The sequence below is a fragment of the Molossus molossus genome, unplaced genomic scaffold (assembly GCF_014108415.1).
Source record: "Molossus molossus isolate mMolMol1 unplaced genomic scaffold, mMolMol1.p scaffold_m16_p_5, whole genome shotgun sequence".
In the NCBI taxonomy this organism is placed as follows: Eukaryota; Metazoa; Chordata; class Mammalia; order Chiroptera; family Molossidae; genus Molossus; species Molossus molossus.
This window is the reverse complement of record NW_023425388.1, coordinates 12,427,278-12,435,062: the sequence shown is the minus strand read 5'-3', so window position 1 is coordinate 12,435,062 and position 7,785 is coordinate 12,427,278.

The window sequence follows — 7,785 nt, the reverse complement described above, 5'->3', positions numbered from 1 at the left end:
AAATGACAAATATAGAAAAGCACCGTCTTGTCTCACTACGCAGAGGTAATCAGAGCTAACACCTCCATGTCTCTTATCATCTTTCTGCTTAAACATTTTACAGACATGTGGTCACCTGGTATGTATCTGTTTATACGCCTTTGTCCGTGGTCTTCTCTGATTATAAAAGTGATGCAGGTGTACTAAAGGAAATATGAAAAACTACAGAATACATGAAAAGGAAAATAAAAACCACCCTGGGCCTTACGTGGGGACGTGCACAGGGGAAGGGCTGAGTTTCGCCGCGGTGGAGGGAAGGCTCTTTGACTCCTCACGCTCCAGACCCTTCTCTCTCCAGGACACTGCAGGGTGCACACGCCATGGAACTGCCTCTGGAAGGGTCAGCGTCGACCCGCAGCTGCCCCCGCCCCAGCCCAGGCCAGTCGGTTGTCAGTGCTCATGCACAAATCTGTCCCGGCTCCTGGGAGCCTGGAGGCTGCAAGGACACCTTTGTGGAGGGAGCTGGTGAGAGATGGGTCATGGGGGGTCCAAAGGGACTGCGCTGGGGGCGCAAGGGTCTTTTGTGGGGGGTAGTAGCAGGGCTACTGCAGGTTTGAAGGGACCCTCTGGAGCAGCTAGTGGCACACTGGCAGGCGACCCTGGAAGGGCCTAGCCAGGTAGGTGAGCTCTCCAAGTGAGAGGAATCAAGTCCCTGGCAGCAGACGGAGGAAATGGGCTGGGGTGTCCAGGAGGCTTGGGGATAGGGCTGCCCTGAGGACCTGAGGGAGAATGGGGTTGGTGACAGGGAGAAACACCTGCTCATCTCTGAGCCCTGGTGCCCATCCCTGAGCTGTTTCAGGGAAGCATGGGATGCCACGGGCATGGGGGAGGGGTGTCGCAGGCACCCAGAGCAGGGCTTTCCTCTGGGGCCTGCAGAGAGTGTGTGTGTGTGTGTGTGTGTGTGTGAGTGTGTGTGTGTGTGTGTTCAATGGTGTCCATGAGATGATCTGTACCCTGTTCACCCTGGCCAGTCCCTGTTCAACCCCTGGGTTAGACTGGGACCCTGGAGTCCCCTGACAGGAGCCCTCCGGGAGCTCCCGTGAATGGACCCCTGCTTTCTCCCCCTCGTTCCCATGTCCCTGCAACTCTTGGTGCCTGGAAAAGTCAGTGCTGGAAAAGGGGGAAGACCCACAGCTCTGCCGTCAGGCCTTTCAAACCAGCAGGTCGGTGGGAGGAGGAAGGAAAGATATCCTGATGGAACCCCTGTGTCCCCAGGAAAGCAGCAGAAGGAACTGGTGCCGCCCAGGCCTGTGGGGGTGGGGTCCCCCTGTACAGCCAGCCTGGAGCCCCTGCCTTAGTTCCTTTGCTTCTTCCCCACCTTCCTCTCTCTGTCCTCCCTCCGCGGAGCAACAGCGCCCCCTCTGGCCCACAGATCCCAGTCTAGGGCAGGGCCTTCTTCTTTTTTTTTTTTTTTTTATCCTCACCCGAGGACATTTTTCCATTTTTTGTACAGACAGAGTGGGTGGGAGAGAGAGGAAGAGAGAGAGAGGGAAACATCGATGTGAAAGGGACACATCGAGTGGCTGCCACCCGCACGACCAACCAGGGCTGGGGACAAACTGCAACCAAGGTACATGCCCTTAGCGGGAACCGAACCCGGGCCTCTCCGGACCGCAGGCCGACGCTCTAACCGCTGAGCCAAACCGGCCAGGGCAGGGCCTTCTTCTTTTAAAAAAAAAATTATTTGTCCTTCTCCTCCCTCTCTTCCTCCCACTGTCTTTTTTTTTTTTTTTTTTGTCTTTAAGGAAACCTCCCAGCAACAAGTGAGACAGGAAGGGGTAGTCCAGCCCCCTGCTGGCTCCTCTAGCCACAGCAGGGCCTGGGTGTGCCCATACCCCTTGGTCATGTCCACCCCCTTGTCCTTCAGCTAGAATTTGCCCCCATTATCCAGACAGGGAAACTGAGGTGGGTTATCTGGCCCACAGCCACACAGCAGGTGAGCGACTATGGAGACAGACCCAGACTGCTGGCCTCAGCTGAACCCTTCCTGAGCTGAACCGGGCACCTCCCTGCCTGCCCAGGGCAGCTTGGACATAGGCAAGACATCCTCCTTGGGCTCCATAAACTCGGGCTCCACCTGATAGAATTTTCTAGAAAAGGAAGACAAACACAGCTGAGGGCAATGTCAGGACCTGAGAAACAAACCCTCTTAGCATCTTTTGAATGAAACCCTTTTTTCTTTCTTTTTAATGCCTCAACTATTGAGTGAATTTTCCTCCCAAGTTAGAACATGATTCATCAAGGAAAACAATGTTTTCCACAGGTTACACATGTGGTTTCCACGGCAGTGTGACTTGGGACCTAGAAGCTGGCAGATGGTAGCCTGGCCCTTGCTGCCCCCCCACCCCCCCGGCACAGGTCCCGAGGGCAGGCAGGCTCTGTCCTGGGTGTCTGTCCCTGCCCTCAGCTCGGACAGCCTCTCTCTCTGTTTTTGTGTCTGGGTAGCCCCTCTCCAGGCCAGCTTCACCGTGAGGGGGCCGGTGCTCTGGCCCCGGGCACCTGGGACAGGGCAGCCCCGTTCCTCAGCCTGTGTTTGTGACTACACAATGAGTCAGCTGGACAGGAGCAGCCAGTGGTCACAGTCACCGCTGCGGTCAGTGGGGCCGGGCTGAGAGGCGTGGGGCAGGTGAATTGGTCATGGCCAGGCTGGCCGCCCAGGAGGAAACACCCAGCCCTAGGGGGCGTCTGAATCATCCGGTCCTGCAGGCAGGTCCCTCAGGTGAGGACTCGGGTCCTGGCTGACAAGGAGCCTGCACCAGTCGGCAACAAGGCAGCCAAAACCAACAGGAGAGAGGCCAGGATGGGGAGGCAGCTCCCAGCGAGCCGGTGCCCAGAGGCGACGTTGAGGCTGCTGTCAGAGGGAGGGTACCTTGGGCTGCCAGCCCGTTGTTGGTGGGGACAGGGAGAGGCCTCTCATGGGTAAGGGTATGGGTGAGACCAAGCTCATCCCTGGAATGTAGTCTCCAGACTTATTTGCAAAAATCATACCAAAACACTTTTTTTTTTTTAGTGAAAAACAAGGGGATCGTTCAGTAAATTAGGGCCTGCAGTGAAGAGCAGGAGCTGGTGGGCGAGGCCACAGGACGAGTGCTCAGAGGACCGTCGGGGTCTCCTGTGCGGACCCAGCAGGCTCCTGGGTTGTCTGGGACATCTCTGGACACCCGCCTGCAGCTACTGGGCAGGCGGCACCGTGCTGCCAGCCCTCTGCTTGCTTTTCCGTTACTGCTGCCTGCATTCGTTTAGTGTAAAACTGTGTGGGAGAGCTCAGCCTGCACCCCCGCCCCCTCCCCGGGACGTGGGCCAGGACAGCCATCATCAGCTGCACTTGAGAAACTCAATGAGTCCCTCTGGCCCTCTTCCCGGGGCCACGTGCACTGTCTGACTTTATCCTCATTGTGCTGCTGGGAGCTGAGGATTTTATTTTCTGGTCGGAATCAGACACGGAGGCTGTGGTTGTGAGCACCGTCACCTGAAAGAAACCCTGAAGAAGAGAGGGAGGGAGGGCGGAAGGGGAGGAAAGCAAGGGGCGCTGCCAGATGTGACGATCTGTGACAGGCTGATGCCATGCAAGTGCCCAACTCGCGGGCCCGGGGGGGGGGGCACTGCTGGTCTAATCACAGGTGAAACCTGAGGCCTGAGGGCTGTTGCGCAGGCGCAGTTGACGCAGAACAGTCATGACAGTGGGGGTGGGGGGGAGGCCCCTCAGAGGCCAGTCAGACCCCAACCCTCCATAACTTTTTGTTGCACCAGGTTCCCAGCATTCTCAGCAACATCATGTCATCAGGGAGTGTGCTCACCCAACTTGTGACCAAAAGGTATGTGGCTCCGTGGCTGAGCGTCGATCCTGCACCAAGAGGTTGCTGGTTCAAGTCCCAGTCAGGGCACATGCCCGGGTTGCGGGCTCCAAGTTTCTCTCTCTTTCCCTCTCCCTTCCTCTCTCTCAAAAAATCAATAAAAACATTAGAAAGAAAATCAGGCATTTCTGCCCTGAGTGAGCGGGGGAGGGATGGCCCCAAGGGCCCTGTGGAGGACTGGTTGAGGGCAAAAGAGCTCGCCGGGCACCCTCATGTGCCCAGTGGTTGCAGAACAGGCCTCAGGCCTGAGTCCGAGGGAGAGAGGGACCCTCGGGGACGCCGCAGGCCTTGCCAGATGCCCGAGGCCTTCGCGGGGAAGGCGAGCCACGGGCCCACCCACCGGAGCACCAGCCCCCGCAGGCACACTTGGCGGCACAGGAAGCGTCACCGGGGCCGCAGCCATGGTGACTCTGCTGTGGGTCTGGACGGGTTAATCTTTTTCCAGTTACCTCACGATGGCCTCTGGTTCTATGGAAAAAGCACAGCATCTGGCGCTGATGTTTCCTTACGGCTGGCTGTGCCTGCGGGGAGTTTGGCTGCTCTCCTCTGAGCCTCGCAGACGCAGACGGCCACTGGTGGGGGGCGTGGGGGCGGGGAGGGGCTTCCCAGGCTGCGCCAGCCACTGGGCCCGCCTACCACCAGGCCAGAGCCGTCCAGCAGGCCAGCATTCCTGAGCGCTAGAGTCATTTCCTGTGCTGCTGACTCTTGGGGCTGGGGTCCTGAAGGCAGTGGGGGTGCCGTTGGCACAGCTGGCTCTGGGCTGCTCCCCACCCCCATGCCGTACAGTGAGGCGCCTTAAGGGACTGGCAAGGGTCCCACCCCCCTGAAAGCCTTCAGGGCTGGGGCTCCCACTTTTATCCTATAGGTGGTACCATGGGGGCCAGAGCCCAGCCTCACAGGCTGCCCTCCTCAGCAGAAGACAGCAGGGTCTTCTCCCCTCCCCTCAGCTCCCTCCAGGGTGGGGCACGGGGGCTGAGGGCCTGGGCCTGGTCCGGGAATCACTGGCGTTAACCCCGTGCTGGTCCTCTGGGGTTTGGTCCAGAGCCGCCCTGGCTGGGTCCATAGCCTGTTGCTCTCCCTGAGTCACACACCGTACTGAGGCCCATCCACAGGGGAGGGGGACACGGGCCAGGGCCCCACCAACCAGGGCCCCTCCGTGCCTGGGATGGCTCCTCCAGAACACTGGGCCGGCTCAGCGACCTCGGTCTGTCACTGGGCCCCATCCCGCTTCCTTCCCTGACAGCGTCTGTGGGGCCACTCAGACACTCCACAGGGAAGCCACTGTGTCTCCCCTGGTGTACGCGAGGCCCAGTAGCCCAGGGAAGCAGGGGCAGTCACACTGGGTCTGGTCCCAGCTCTGTCATCTACAGGCTGTGTGACCTCAGGCACATCAGCTCCCAGAAGCTATTTCCTCAAATTGTCGGGAGAAATCCCGACGCGTGCTCAGGAAGTGGAAGCTGGTGGAGGGACAGGGGATCCCCGTGAGGCAAAGGAGGACGTGGACGTCAGTCCAGACCCTGCAGTCAGGTCTTGCTTCCCTGCGTAGCTCCGCGTCCAGGGACCAGCTCTGGCCCCAGGCAGACCTCTGGGGTTCTCAGGAACATGCCTGGGCCTGTGAGGTCTCAACGTCCGGGGCAGAGGGACAGAGGGTGTACAGTGGATGTGAGGGGCCAGAGCTGCAGTTGCCCCGTTTTTCTTCTCCACCCAGAGGGGTCAGCCCAGCCAGGGACCCCACAGTGCTTGCTGTTAGCACAGCAGCCCAGTCTTCCTCTCCCTTCCCCCAAACCTGCCCTGAACATCGAGGACTCAAAGAAACTGGAGGGCCTGGGCGCCCTCTGCTGCCTGCCGGGGCACTCACACTGAGCAGCCGGCCTCAGTGGAGGGGCAATGCGGGACCACCTCATGACTGAATCCTCTGCTGCGCCAGAGATAGAGGGACAGGGACTTGTGTGACCCCTGATGACCCCAGTTTTGCAGAGATGCAGCGAGGCTGGGTCAGCATTGCTCCAAAGTCCCACTCAGGCCTCAGGAGTAGGGTCTTTAATCCCACCCCACCCTACCCAGGGCCAGCCACCAGCAGGCTCAGCCCAGGATGTAGGAAACATGTGGGTCGTACTCCAGCTCTGGTCAGCCTGCCCAGCCCTGTTCCCAGCCTCCAGCCAGTAGTCCCAGAAACTTCTGCCCTGCTTCCTGAGCTGGCCAGGCCAAGCATCCCTGGACCACAGGGACACTCCTGGCCGAGGTGCCCGGAGCCTCGTCCAGTGCTCTGAGCCCAGAGGCTGTGGGAGGCAGGATGTTAGAGGTGAGCTCCCACCAGCCCAGGGCCAGTCACAGCTGGGGCAGGGGTGTTTCTGGGAGTTCTTTGTGTTCATCCAGGCCTCTGCTCATCTATCATCTATCAATATCTATCTATCTATCTATCTATCTATCTATCTATCTATCATCTATCTATCTATCTATCTATCTATCTATCTATCATCTATCATAATCTATGCATCTATCATCTATTTAGTTATCATCTATCGTCCATCATCTTTATCTATTTATCTCTTTATCGATTATTTATCATCTACCTACCTACTTGCCTACCTACATACACACCTGTCAGTGTGTATCCATCACAGTGTTATTCTGACCTCCTCATTTCCATAATGGTAACTCCCTTCTCTGACGGTGGGAACCTGGCTCCCCTTAGACACAACATATGTATCTACTTGGTCAACCGAGAACACACACAAGTAGCTTCTGAGTTGCTAATCCCTTTATATGTGAAAAGCAAACCTACTAACTAGAGTTTAATATTTGTTTACATTTTTTTTTGTCTTTAGCCTGAGAATATATAATCAAAATACTCTGTTTAAAAATCCTTAGGTTAGCCTGGCCGGTGTGGCTCAGTGGTTGAGTGTTGACCCATGCACCAAGAGGTCGTGGGTTTAATTCCCTGTCAGGGCACATGCCCAGGTTGTGGGCTAAATCTCCAGTGGGGGGCATGCAGGAGGCAGCCAATCAATGTTCTCTCTCACCGATGTTTCTATTTCTCTCTCCCTCTTTCTTCCTCTCTCTCTAAAATCAATAAAGAAAAAAATTTTAAAGAAAAATCCTTGGGTTAGTTCTCAGACTTTCCCTCGGCATTAGGTGTGTATTCCATTTGGCTCCCCCTCCTTTCTTATTTTAGTTGTTCACATTTCCGAGTGTGCAAACACAAACACAGTTCTGACATTTAGAACCACGGGAAGACTGCAGCCAACAGGGCTGCCCACCCCGTCTGCTTCCCAGTTCCCACCCAGAGACCCTCATTCTGTGTTCGGCTGCAGAGACTCCAGCAGGCAGAAGCGTGACATTCCATCAAATGTCCGTCCCAGGGCCTGCCCCTTCAACTAACCCGGTCTTCCACTCAGCATGCTGAAGGCCCCGCAACACCCACTTGAAAGTCCCCAGAAACCACGTGTCCCATGTCTGTGAACCTAAATCACTTCCCTAGTCACATATGAGGGGACCGCACTTCATATGCGGTGTGGACACGTGGCTGTGGGTCCTAAAACCGTCTCCTTGTCTGGGCCTGTTTGCCCCTTTCAGAGTGACGTTCGCTGGAGTCTTTTCTCATGGCAGAGAATAATATAGTTATTGCACAAAACTTGGAAAGTATGAGGGGAACGTAACATCTGTAATTGCCCCATCCAGAGGGAACGTGTTGAAGTTTGTGCTTCTAACCTCGATTTACATAAAAGGCAGGAGGTGACAGAAAAGCCAAGCAATGACCACCAGTCAACTTGAGATTCTGACCTGAATCACAGCCTCTGAAAGAGCTACGACTAAGGCTTAAAGTATGCACACTCATTAAACAAAAGTGAAATCACATTGTACCGCTCCTTTGACATGTGTGTTTCCCAAA